Genomic DNA, 13,168 nt, shown 5'->3' on the forward strand with positions numbered 1-13,168 from the left:
GGGTAAGATCTACGCTTATCCGTTAGTAACATGCCTGATCACTTATCCGTTAGTAACATGTCTGAGAATAGGATGTGTGTAAGCTCTACACTTATCCGTTAGTAACATGTCTGATTGAATAAAAATGGTCGGTGATTGTTTAAATTCCTTCTGAACAAATTTACGCAATAATTGGGGAACAGTTCAGGAAATTAAGTCAGCGTCTAGGTACAACGGTTGACGATTTATTCCTAGACGACGGCTTCCTGCACTCATATTACATTACTGCAACAAACGCTGTCTTAGACGTCGTAGGGGGAACGTTACATAAATGTAAGATTCGACGTTTCAGCAATTTTTCAAGACACAGGCAAGATCATGTTTAGATAATGCGAAACGTACATGTTAGAAATGAAACACATATAAATGAGTTTATAATTGACACACATATGCACATCCCCTTCTGTTTCAACAGTAGTTAGGACCACTTTGGATTATCAATGGGTTTTAGAAGGACGAACCAGCTGTTTGATGGTGAGTAATTAGTTTTGACATACTGTATATGTTACCAACTAGTTAAAGGTACCATCACCTGTGTGTGTGTAACGTTCGTCCAAGTTCATCAACTATCATATAAAAAAAAAGTAAGTCAACAGGACTAGACCGAAGTAAAAGTAAAATCCTAAAAGAACGCCATACATCAAAGCATTCATTTACACAAAACTAAAATTACACCATTCAACAACTAAACTGTAGTTAAACGCAACTATGTACCTGCTGAAGTAACACTGAACGTCGTGTTTGTTGAGCTGAGGTTTATCGACTTGCATCACTTTAATCCATGTGAATTTGTCCCTATGTCGTCCCCTTGCCCTGTCTATGGTTAACCCATTATTTAGCCCGAGTTTCCTCTGATCCCAACACAAGACTTAGACATTTTGACCTATATGTCTGGTATGCCAAAATGTCTAAGTCTGGTGTTAGGACAGAGGAAACTCGGACCACCTGATATTGTTACTTTGGTTAAAAGGATTTTAAATTTCGGAAATAACGCACTTGTCCATCGTCAGCTACCAACGGTTGATTTCGTTTCGATACTCACTCATCACTGAGTAGCAAAGCGAAATCAGCCTTTGGTATCCGACGATGTCACTACTCCACGACGTCATCTTGCTCAGCTAATGTCAACATTTTGTCTGTTGGAGGAAGGATAAACCTTTGTACGGGGTAGGAGCGATAACTCCTAGGATGTCAACGAATTCTAGCATCTCGTAGATGAAGTAGAAAGAGGCTTCTATATCTGTCAGTATTGAGGAAGTTCTGAGCTTTCCATATTTGTTATAGTGATATCACATTGACAAGAAAATGAATGATATGTTTTCACTATAATGTTAAGGCTTGATCTAGCAGCAACGCTAGCATTAATGTTGAATATTTATAGTTTCCCAAATACTTGATTAAAACTCTTATTCAGTTAGTATGTAAGTAAACTGAATATTGTTTTAAAGTTGCATTCTCTAAGAGGATATTCACAAGAGTTTAATATTAATCTCAAAAAAAGTCTCGTTTGTATTGATGATTAAAACATATTAAGATGGTGTAGTGTATGAATTTATAAACTTTTTAAACAAGGAAATGGAAAGTACCGTTTGAGAAAAAAGCCCTGAACTATTTGTACAAATATCAGAGTTTATAAAATCACTCGCAAAGTAATTAAGTTCATAAGACAAAAAGTCTATCAGACAAAATAAATCATTGTCAAAAATAACAAGACACCTTGGTATTTTTCAGAAATCCTAAAGGCTCAAAAGATTTTTACAACTGTCTCATTACACCAGCTCCTTTGCCCATTGGGGTAAAGAAATGGGGAAAACTTTTCTCTTTGATATAGATAAATGGAAGCAAATTTATAGAATTCCATTTACAGTCTCAAATAATTTCAACTAACAATGGTTTCAAGCGAGAATTATACACCATATACTAGTTACAAACAATTCCTGTTCAAAACAAATATTACTTCAAGTCCATTGTGCTCCTTTTGTAATAGTGAACCAGAAACAACAATTCATTGTTTATCTACACTTATCCGTTAGTAACATGCCTGAGAATAGGATCTGTATAATCTTTACACTTATACGTTAGTAACATGCCTGAGAATAGGATGTGTGTTAGCTCTACACTTATCCGTTAGTAACATGCCTGAGAACAGGATCTGTATAATCTTTACACTTATCCGTTAGTAACATGCCTGAGAATAGGATGTGTGTAAGCTCTTCACTTATCCGTTAGTAACATGTCTGAGAATAGGATGTGTGTAAGCACTACACTTATCCGTTAGTAACATGTCTGAGAATAGGATGTGTGTAAGCACTACACTTATCCGTTAGTAACATGCCTAATAATAGGATGTGTATAAACTCTTCACTTATCCGTTAGTAACATGCCTGATAATAGGATGTGTATAAGGTCTTCACTTATCCGTTAGTAACATGCCTGATAATAGGATTTGTGTAAGCTCTACACTTATCCGTTAGTAACATGTCTGATAATAGGATGTGTGTAAGCACTACACTTATCCGTTAGTAACATGCCTAATAATAGGATGTGTATAAACTCTTCACTTATCCGTTAGTAACATGCCTGATAATAGGATTTGTGTAAGCTCTACACTTATCCGTTAGTAACATGTCTGATAATAGGATGTGTGTAAGCACTACACTTATCCGTTAGTAACATGTCTGAGAATAGGATGTGTGTAAGCACTACACTTATCCGTTAGTAACATGCCTAATAATAGGATGTGTATAAACTCTTCACTTATCCGTTAGTAACATGTCTGAGAATAGGATGTGTGTAAGCACTACACTTATCCGTTAGTAACATGTCTGAGAATAGGATGTGTGTAAGCTCTTCACTTATCCGTTAGTAACATGTCTGAGAATAGGATGTGTGTAAGCACTACACTTATCCGTTAGTAACATGTCTGAGAATAGGATGTGTGTAAGCTCTACGCTTATCCGTTAGTAACATGCCTGAGAATAGGATGTGAGTAAGCTCTACACTTATCCGTTAGTAACATGTCTGATTGAATAAAAATGGTCGGTGATTGTTTAAATCCGTTAGTAACATGCCTGAGAATAGGATGTGAGTAAGCTCTACACTTATCCGTTAGTAACATGTCTGATAATAGGATGTGTGTAAGCACTACACTTATCCGTTAGTAACATGTCTGAGAATAGGATGTGTGTAAGCTCTACACTTATTGTGTAAGCACTACACTTATCCGTTAGTAACATGCCTGATAATAGGATTTGTGTAAGCTCTACACTTATCCGTTAGTAACATGCCTGATAATAGGATTTGTGTAAGCTCTACACTTATCCGTTAGTAACATGCCTGATAATAGGATGTGTGTAAGCTCTACACTTATCCGTTAGTGACATGCCTGAGAATAGGATGTGTATAATCTCTACCCTTATCCGTTAGTAACATGCCTGAGAATAGGATGTGAGTAAGCTCTACACTTATCCGTTAGTAACATGTCTGATTGAATAAAAATGGTCGGTGATTGTTTAAATCCGTTAGTAACATGCCTGAGAATAGGATGTGAGTAAGCTCTACACTTATCCGTTAGTAACATGTCTGATAATAGGATGTGTGTAAGCACTACACTTATCCGTTAGTAACATGCCTAATAATAGGATGTGTATAAACTCTTCACTTATCCGTTAGTAACATGTCTGAGAATAGGATGTGTGTAAGCTCTTCACTTATCCGTTAGTAACATGTCTGAGAATAGGATGTGTGTAAGCACTACACTTATCCGTTAGTAACATGTCTGAGAATAGGATGTGTGTAAGCTCTACGCTTATCCGTTAGTAACATGCCTGAGAATAGGATCTGTATAATCTTTACACTTATCCGTTAGTAACATGCCTGAGAATAGGATGTGTATAAACTCTTCACTTATCCGTTAGTAACATGTCTGAGAATAGGATGTGTGTAAGCACTACACTTATCCGTTAGTAACATGCCTGAGAATAGGATGTGTATAATCTCTACACTTATCCGTTAGTAACATGCCTGAGAATAGGATCTGTATAATCTTTACACTTATCCGTTAGTAACATGCCTGAGAATAGGATGTGTGTAAGCTCTACACTTATCCGTTAGTAACATGTCTGATTGAATAAAAATGGTCGGTGATTGTTTAAATTCCTTCTGAACAAATTTACGCAATAATTGGGGAACAGTTCAGGAAATTAAGTCAGCGTCTAGGTACAACGGTTGACGATTTATTCCTAGACGACGGCTTCCTGCACTCATATTACATTACTGCAACAAACGCTGTCTTAGACGTCGTAGGGGGAACGTTACATAAATGTAAGATTCGACGTTTCAGCAATTTTTCAAGACACAGGCAAGATCATGTTTAGATAATGCGAAACGTACATGTTAGAAATGAAACACATATAAATGAGTTTATAATTGACACACATATGCACATCCCCTTCTGTTTCAACAGTAGTTAGGACCACTTTGGATTATCAATGGGTTTTAGAAGGACGAACCAGCTGTTTGATGGTGAGTAATTAGTTTTGACATACTGTATATGTTACCAACTAGTTAAAGGTACCATCACCTGTGTGTGTGTAACGTTCGTCCAAGTTCATCAACTATCATATAAAAAAAAAGTAAGTCAACAGGACTAGACCGAAGTAAAAGTAAAATCCTAAAAGAACGCCATACATCAAAGCATTCATTTACACAAAACTAAAATTACACCATTCAACAACTAAACTGTAGTTAAACGCAACTATGTACCTGCTGAAGTAACACTGAACGTCGTGTTTGTTGAGCTGAGGTTTATCGACTTGCATCACTTTAATCCATGTGAATTTGTCCCTATGTCGTCCCCTTGCCCTGTCTATGGTTAACCCATTATTTAGCCCGAGTTTCCTCTGATCCCAACACAAGACTTAGACATTTTGACCTATATGTCTGGTATGCCAAAATGTCTAAGTCTGGTGTTAGGACAGAGGAAACTCGGACCACCTGATATTGTTACTTTGGTTAAAAGGATTTTAAATTTCGGAAATAACGCACTTGTCCATCGTCAGCTACCAACGGTTGATTTCGTTTCGATACTCACTCATCACTGAGTAGCAAAGCGAAATCAGCCTTTGGTATCCGACGATGTCACTACTCCACGACGTCATCTTGCTCAGCTAATGTCAACATTTTGTCTGTTGGAGGAAGGATAAACCTTTGTACGGGGTAGGAGCGATAACTCCTAGGATGTCAACGAATTCTAGCATCTCGTAGATGAAGTAGAAAGAGGCTTCTATATCTGTCAGTATTGAGGAAGTTCTGAGCTTTCCATATTTGTTATAGTGATATCACATTGACAAGAAAATGAATGATATGTTTTCACTATAATGTTAAGGCTTGATCTAGCAGCAACGCTAGCATTAATGTTGAATATTTATAGTTTCCCAAATACTTGATTAAAACTCTTATTCAGTTAGTATGTAAGTAAACTGAATATTGTTTTAAAGTTGCATTCTCTAAGAGGATATTCACAAGAGTTTAATATTAATCTCAAAAAAAGTCTCGTTTGTATTGATGATTAAAACATATTAAGATGGTGTAGTGTATGAATTTATAAACTTTTTAAACAAGGAAATGGAAAGTACCGTTTGAGAAAAAAGCCCTGAACTATTTGTACAAATATCAGAGTTTATAAAATCACTCGCAAAGTAATTAAGTTCATAAGACAAAAAGTCTATCAGACAAAATAAATCATTGTCAAAAATAACAAGACACCTTGGTATTTTTCAGAAATCCTAAAGGCTCAAAAGATTTTTACAACTGTCTCATTACACCAGCTCCTGTGCCCATTGGGGTAAAGAAATGGGGAAAACTTTTCTCTTTGATATAGATAAATGGAAGCAAATTTATAGAATTCCATTTACAGTCTCAAATAATTTCAAGTAACAATGGTTTCAAGTGAGAATTATACACCATATACTAGTTACAAACAATTCCTGTTCAAAACAAATATTACTTCAAGTCCATTGTGCACCTTTTGTAATAGTGAACCAGAAACAACAATTCATTGTTTATGGGAACGCAGAGAAGTTCACTACAGGAACTTGAAAATCTTTTAGATATCTTGTCCATTGCCTTTACAACAAATAAAGAATCTTTCCTATTTGGAATCACATCACCACAGATCAGCGCATTCGATAATGAAATTATAATTCTCATAAAGCATTTTATATATAAGACTAGATGTTTTAACAAATCTTTAAATCTAGACACCCTTGTTAATGTTATTAAGTATAATTTTATTGTTCAAAAGTATTTGAATAATGCAAATAATCAGTATAAAAACAGAATGTTTGAAATCAATTGGAGAAAGTGGAAGCCATTATTAGAGATGTAGATAAATTACTTTTTTTATTATCATTATTATTATTATTTTCCATTATAATAAATTTTCACTCAAGTACTCCTTATACAGTATTATTATTTTCTCAAAGCCTGGCAGCGATGAGCCTATGTATTAGTTATCTTTTCCTCGATCTTTTTATATGAATTTTCTTTCTTTTTTTATTCTTTACACTATATTGAATCTCCCAAATGTGTGCGCGTGTGTGTGTGTGTGTGTGTGTGTGTGATTCTGTGAAAGGGTATAAGTGTGTGTGCGAGGGTGTGATGATAAATGCTGGCAATAATGATGATGATGATGATGATGATGATGATTAGATATATTAATAAATAATTGTCGATCATGATGAATGGCATTTTTATGATGATGCTGATAATGATCTTTTGATTGTAAGATTTTATGTATGTTAAAAAAGTTGGAAAAATAAACAATTACAAAAAAAGACACTTGGTGCTGCCTGTATCATCCTGCGAATTTTAATCAGGCTAATTCCGCAAAATTCTCTGTACAAAGTGACAGCTTTTCGGATGAAAACAAGTTTTATGTACAATATTGCGATCTTGCACCATTGTTGATAGTCGAATGTTTACGATGTCTTTGAACTTAAGCTGTATATGTATATACAGCGTTTAACGGGGATGGTTCCAAGAGTCTTCAGCAAAGTGTTGATGTCCTCATAGAACTGGGAAGGCCATGCTCTACCCTAACTTTGACGGTGGCCGAGAGAGGAGACCGGTGTCATTGGCTGTTCTTTCCAGTATATTCCATCGCATCAGCTCCACACCAAACGTTGACAAAGAGAGGGTGGGGGTGGTGCATCATGATTGTACAGTAGGTACAAGCTTATTAATCTTCTCCAGAAGGCGGTCGGACATCGGTACGCTGGTGGACTTCCTGTAGTAGTCCTCAGGAGCTTGTGCCGAAAAAAAGTCAGTTTTCATCCAAAGCCATCAGGTTATCGACTTGTACAGTGTAGATGGGGTCATCAAGTTCCTTCGCAGAGCACGTCCCCCTAATAACGTACAACGTATATCTCGTTTGTAAAGAGGAGTATTCTCTCTTTTAGGGATTTGCTGGAATCTCGCATGCATTGTATATCCCAGCACTTGTGGAACATATCAGACACACCAGAACGTCAAAGAACACTATAAAAGACACAAGATACAAGAATTTTTATTTAACGTCGCACACAAGTAAACAAGGAACATTAGCTCTTGAGAGCTATTATTGCGGCAAACATATGTAAAATAACAATAACATATTATATTACAAGTAAAGGGAGATTATCACATATATTAATAAAAAGCAGTAATAATTATCACAGAAAAAGAAAGTATCCATAACCCCAGGTTTCTGAGTAATTGGGAAACCCCTACCTACAAAGGCCCCCGGGATATGACCCTTTTGAAGCAATAAATATATAAAAATAGTGTTAATATATTAAAAGCATTAAATGTGATCACAGATAAGTAGTATTCAGAATAAATAAACAAAAGTCATAGTTAATAGTGAATGAATACTTGTACATGTATATCACACAAGAAGTACTTAGGACTTTGGATTAAAACACTATGAAGTGGAATATACATACAATGCTAATATAGCAAAGAATAAAAATTGACAGAATATACACTATCATAGTGTGAATTAAAAAATGATATCGAAATCAATTAACATAATTTGTCAAGTTTTGCAAAAAAAATAATATTTTAGAATATATGGAATTAAAATACAAAATAAGATGCTGCAAAAATATAGAATAGAATTACAACATATAAGAAATGAAATAAGACAATAAAAGTATCATACAATCCAAAATATCAGGTGGCAGAGGTAACCATGGCACAGTATGAAGTATCACTCTTTGCAGATATTGCAAAGGCAGATGGGGCCATCCCAGGAATGGACCAGCCTCCTGAATTCTTTGAAGTTTTCAACTTTTCGGAAGTCATTTGGGAGACTGTTCCACGACCGGGCGGCCTCAAAAGCAAACGATTTATGTCCATACTTCACAGTGTTGACCCTGGGCACCTGTGCAGTATTTACAATTTCAATTATTTACAAGGTTATGGATATGTTCAGGATAAATTTTGTTTATAATTTTTAAAACCTCACAACCCATATTCTTCAGACGCCTTACATGAAGCCTGTCTCTGTTGGTACTACTGAGTAAGTGTCTAAAGGATGAGTTGTGATCATAATGTATAAACCTTAAAGCTCTTTCTTGTATCTTTTCTAGCTTTCTGACACCCTTCATTGAACAAGAGTGCCAGACTAAAGGACAGTAGTTAACATTTGAAACAATAAAAGAATTATAAATTACTAGTCTACCTTGTTTGGTTAAAACAAACTCCAAATTCGCTATAAAATGGACAATTGACTTGAGGCTTTCCTACAAATTTCAGAGATGTGAGCTTCAGAGTTTAAAAATGAATCAAAATTCACACCTAAAAGTTTGACAACACTGTCAGGACCAATATATATTTCGCCAATACTAAACGACTGTATAGCATCTACCGAATGCTTCCCTATACATATGGCCTGGAATTATCAGGGTTTGCTTTCATCTGGTTTAATTAAAACCAGTCTATTACATTTTGACAGTCATTTTCAATAATATGTTTTAAACATCTGGGTCTTTATTTGATTCACTGACAGTGAATGAAGTAAGGACGCTATGACACTAAATGAGGTAAAAATGGCGTCTAGCGTACTAGAGTTCGACAGTTTGGCGATTTTGTCCAAAGTTTCTACAACGTCTGATTGAAACTTGTGAAAAACTTGAAGCATCAGGTCTGCCCAAAATCAGAAGGCATGGAGACTATTTGCATCTAGATTAGCCTTGAGATGCTTTGACACAGTCTTATCACGATTTTGATAGAAATGGTGCATTGGAAACCTGGTTGTAGTTATTTGTCTCCACTTTCCCCATAAGTGAGAGTCACAGATCTATACGATGTCTTGTACTATAAGCTGTTAGTCCGAGTTTCCTCTGGCCCCGATACCAGACTTAGTGTAAGCATGGTGTCAGGGCAAGAGGAAACTCGGGATAACAAACTGTCTGAAACTAAAAAATACTTCAGACACATCCAATGACTTGTTCTTGATTGGAAAAAAGAAGGAAGCGCTTCAAAGCTTCGTTTAAGAAGGTGTTAGAGGAAGCGGATGTAGCTCACAGTAATGTCATGAGTAGGCTGATTATTTGAAACAAACAGGGATTAAAGTGAGTCAGAAAAACTATCAAACAACGAAAAAGGTGAAATTAAAATCTGACATGATCAGGAGAAAGACATTCATTATCTAAGTAGGCGTCTATGAATACAAACTTTGAAAGTGAGAAGAAGAGAGTACGAAATGAAGTTCGGAAGCTGACCCACCACATTCAGAGAAAGTTTGAATACGACTTGGCAACAAAAGCCAAATCAAACCCAAAGGCTTAGAGACACATACATTCACAAGTTAAAAAGGGTATTTGCGACATGCACAACTGTAAAGAGACAGGAGCTTTACCACAGTTACAAACGATGAAGCAAAAGGTTGTTCTGGAAAGTGCTTTCGGTGGTGTAATGGTGACCGTAGGAAGTACAGATATACCAATAATTCGAAAGAAGAAAGAAAGAAAGAAAAACAGAAAGAGAAAAGTTTATAAATAAATATATGAAATTAGTTAACCTGCACGTAGCATACCTGGAGAACACATACACAGGTTTATCCAGACGGGTATGTGTGACAATACTCCTCAATCAGAAACTCACCACTGGGGAGTTTTAACAAGGCTCAATGGGGAAAAAATAAAGTGTGAGCCGCATACCATTCACGTGTGGTTGTAAGCTCGTCCCATCAGCCTGCCACCGGCCTTGGGTACAATTTCTTAGTGTTTTTCATAACACGTTACTTAATACTTTTTTTCACCAGATCATTACAGTCTTATACCTGGAATGTCAACTTGCTTGCTATAACGTGAAGTTTTAACTGAACAGACAGAAAGGTTTTATAAAGGGTATGGTAATGTTAATATTTATATGAACGTCTAGAAAGGCTTTTATACTGTTCCTCATATACGCCTCATCAGTAAACTACACTTGGAAGCGTATTAAATCAATTAGTTTTATGAAAATCCAATTTATTTTCGGAACAACAAATGAATCAACGGCGAACGGATAAGAACCCCGTCGGATACAGGTAAACAACAAGGGTCATACTGTATCTACTTCCAAGCTCGTTGCCGGTTCAGTCGTACTTTTCATTGCAGGCGACATCAACACCTTCGAAAAGTATTCAACAATATCTAGATAAAATGTGCAAATAGAATGATGATCGTGGGAGCAGATATCTGTTTGGCTGTACTGAATGAAATATGAAATGAATGGCCGCCCAACAGTTAAAGAGGACATTCAAGCTAGAATTGTGTTGGTGAACAACAACGTATGTCTCTCCTTCAACGGTTTTAAATTACGCTCCGGACCAAATATTCCTGAAAACTTAGCATGTATTTGACCTCGGGGTCAAGGTCACAGTGACCTAACGACAGTGCACTGTACATCGTTTGTGGGTGAATCCATATACACTGTATGTTATAATTGTAATGGGCGCCTCAGCAGAAGTCCTCAAAACTGACCCGCCTCAACAGAAGTCCTCAAAACTGACCCGCCTCAACAGAAGTCCTCAAAACTGACCCCATAGTCGCGAATGATTCTTGGATAAAGTTTACAATGCCATCATATTTTTGCATACGAAGTTGAAGCAAAATTAGACACTGTAAGGAACTGTTGGCATCACGTTGGCGTGTACACTTTTAAATGTTTGAAACAATCAGATTGGTTTTGACATTGAAGAAAAGGCCACAGTGATCTAATGACACTAACTTGCGCATCATCTGTAAGTGATGCAGTTGTAGCGGAACTGGACTCGGTCGATCGTCGGCGACCAGGTAACTCAATTAGTTTGAGCGTCCGTCTTGAGTTAGAGGGATCACGGGCTCGAACCCCGGGTGGCCGTTACATGTTCTCTTTCTCCTGTTACCAAACTGGCGAGCTTGCAAACCATTGTTTCAAGCATTGGGAGTACGCTAGCAAGGGGGTATCCGAACTTGGGTTGTAAATAGTTTTGTCTGCGGGGGCGAAGATTTAGATAAAGGAGGGAGGAATGTAGTGGAACTGGACTTGGTCGATCGTCGGCAATTGGCATAGCGTCCGTCTAGAGTTAGGAGGGCCCCGGGTTCGAACCCAGGTCTGGCCGTTACATTTTCTCTTTCTCGTGTTACACAGTTATACCGCAAGTTTCATCAAGATATCTTTAATGGCTAGATCATATTAGAAGAACCAGAACCAGAAGAACCAGAACTATTACAATATGTTTCCTTTCATTCAAAGGGGACACATGATAACTCACTTCACTGAGATAGCTGCGCTTATCTGGAATAGTGTATTTGGATATATGTTATCTCAACTTCAAATACTTACTACATAAACAAGAACTTATTAGATAAATATTGGTCAAATTAAGAACTTTAACATAAGCGGAACTGAACAGACTACACTGTGTACATTTAAAGTGTAGTTTAAATTTAACATTCTTGTTTTGTACTTTCATACCTTTGTGACAGTGCCTCATTTTATTTTAACATGACAAAAATGCAGTACAATTTCAGTCTGCAAAAAGAAATGTAATAAGTGACACCCTTATAAAATGTCCTGGTCGTTCTGGCTGACAAAGTGAAATAAATGTGTTGGCACATTAAGAAAATACAAACGATTTTACTTCACATTTAAAATTAGGAGTTCCCGGTAGTACATTTTGTAGAATAGAGTAGCCCCCCTTGAGATATCTTTGACATTTCCGGAAGTGGCTGACAGTAACGGTTAGCTGACAGAAAATAAAAGTCGTCGGGTTCAGGTATGTTATGCATGCATAGTTAATGGGCGGATGAGTTATATAAGTGAGATATGGTTGACTTCTTAGTTTAGGTTATTATCTACATATTTTTCAGATGATTAACATCGGTGATTATGTTATATGCTGTATTTATGTTTCTAAGGTCGATGCTGGTTCCCTTGGGTCCCTCCCCCAATATAATGAGTACTCTACAATACCGTGGTCCGGGTCTCCCACACGTTATCTGCATGACAGACTCAAACTCCTGATTGTTGTTTGTTAATAAACATTTGTCTCTGGCGATCGTTAATGTCGTCGGTCTTGAAACGACACATTGAATGTTAAACCGGCTGAAAACATCAACTCGTTTTAAACATGTTGGGCACAAAATTTCAGTAATAAAATTGTTACTCAAATGGGTAACTGTTTCCCAAATGCAGGATTATTACCCATATGCGCAGTTGTGGCCAATCTGTTAAAGATAGGCTGCATCCTCTCACGTCAGAGTGAAAATAAACATTCAGACACATTTCTGTGTTGAAGTGTCCATACATGTTCATTCTATGTATATATATATATATCATACCATTTCTTTTTTCTTTTTTTCTTTTAAAGATATCCATTAATTAGCTCAATCGCAATTACAGACTGAGATATTTATATGTAGCAACACTCATTGATTACAATTGTATTGTAATCCATGTCAGTCAGAAAAATACAAGTGAGTAAATTTCATAAATAGATTCACTCACCTTTGCATGATTCTACTGTGACTGTCAATTAGACTGTGTTTTGTGGTGAACTGTATGGTTTGTCATATTGTTTCAAAAAAGTAGATAACATCATAAATATTTTTTCTGA

At 36.5% G+C, this 13,168-nt stretch overlaps 1 protein-coding gene across 2 annotated transcripts in view; it reads left to right on the top strand.

Annotated features, from left to right (window-relative positions):
• The first annotated feature begins 12,260 nt into the window (after positions 1-12,260).
• The window catches only part of LOC110457829 (type I inositol 3,4-bisphosphate 4-phosphatase-like), a 67,574-nt gene continuing 66,666 nt past the window's right edge, over positions 12,261-13,168 (top strand). For both annotated transcript variants that reach the window (XM_021509256.1, XM_021509257.1), the window contains exon 1: positions 12,261-12,328. The gene's annotated coding sequence lies outside the window, so the exon portion shown is untranslated. The remainder of the gene's footprint in view (positions 12,329-13,168) is intronic.

Source organism: Mizuhopecten yessoensis, unplaced genomic scaffold, assembly GCF_002113885.1.
Source record: "Mizuhopecten yessoensis strain PY_sf001 unplaced genomic scaffold, ASM211388v2 scaffold9331, whole genome shotgun sequence".
Lineage (NCBI taxonomy): Eukaryota > Metazoa > Mollusca > Bivalvia > Pectinida > Pectinidae > Mizuhopecten > Mizuhopecten yessoensis.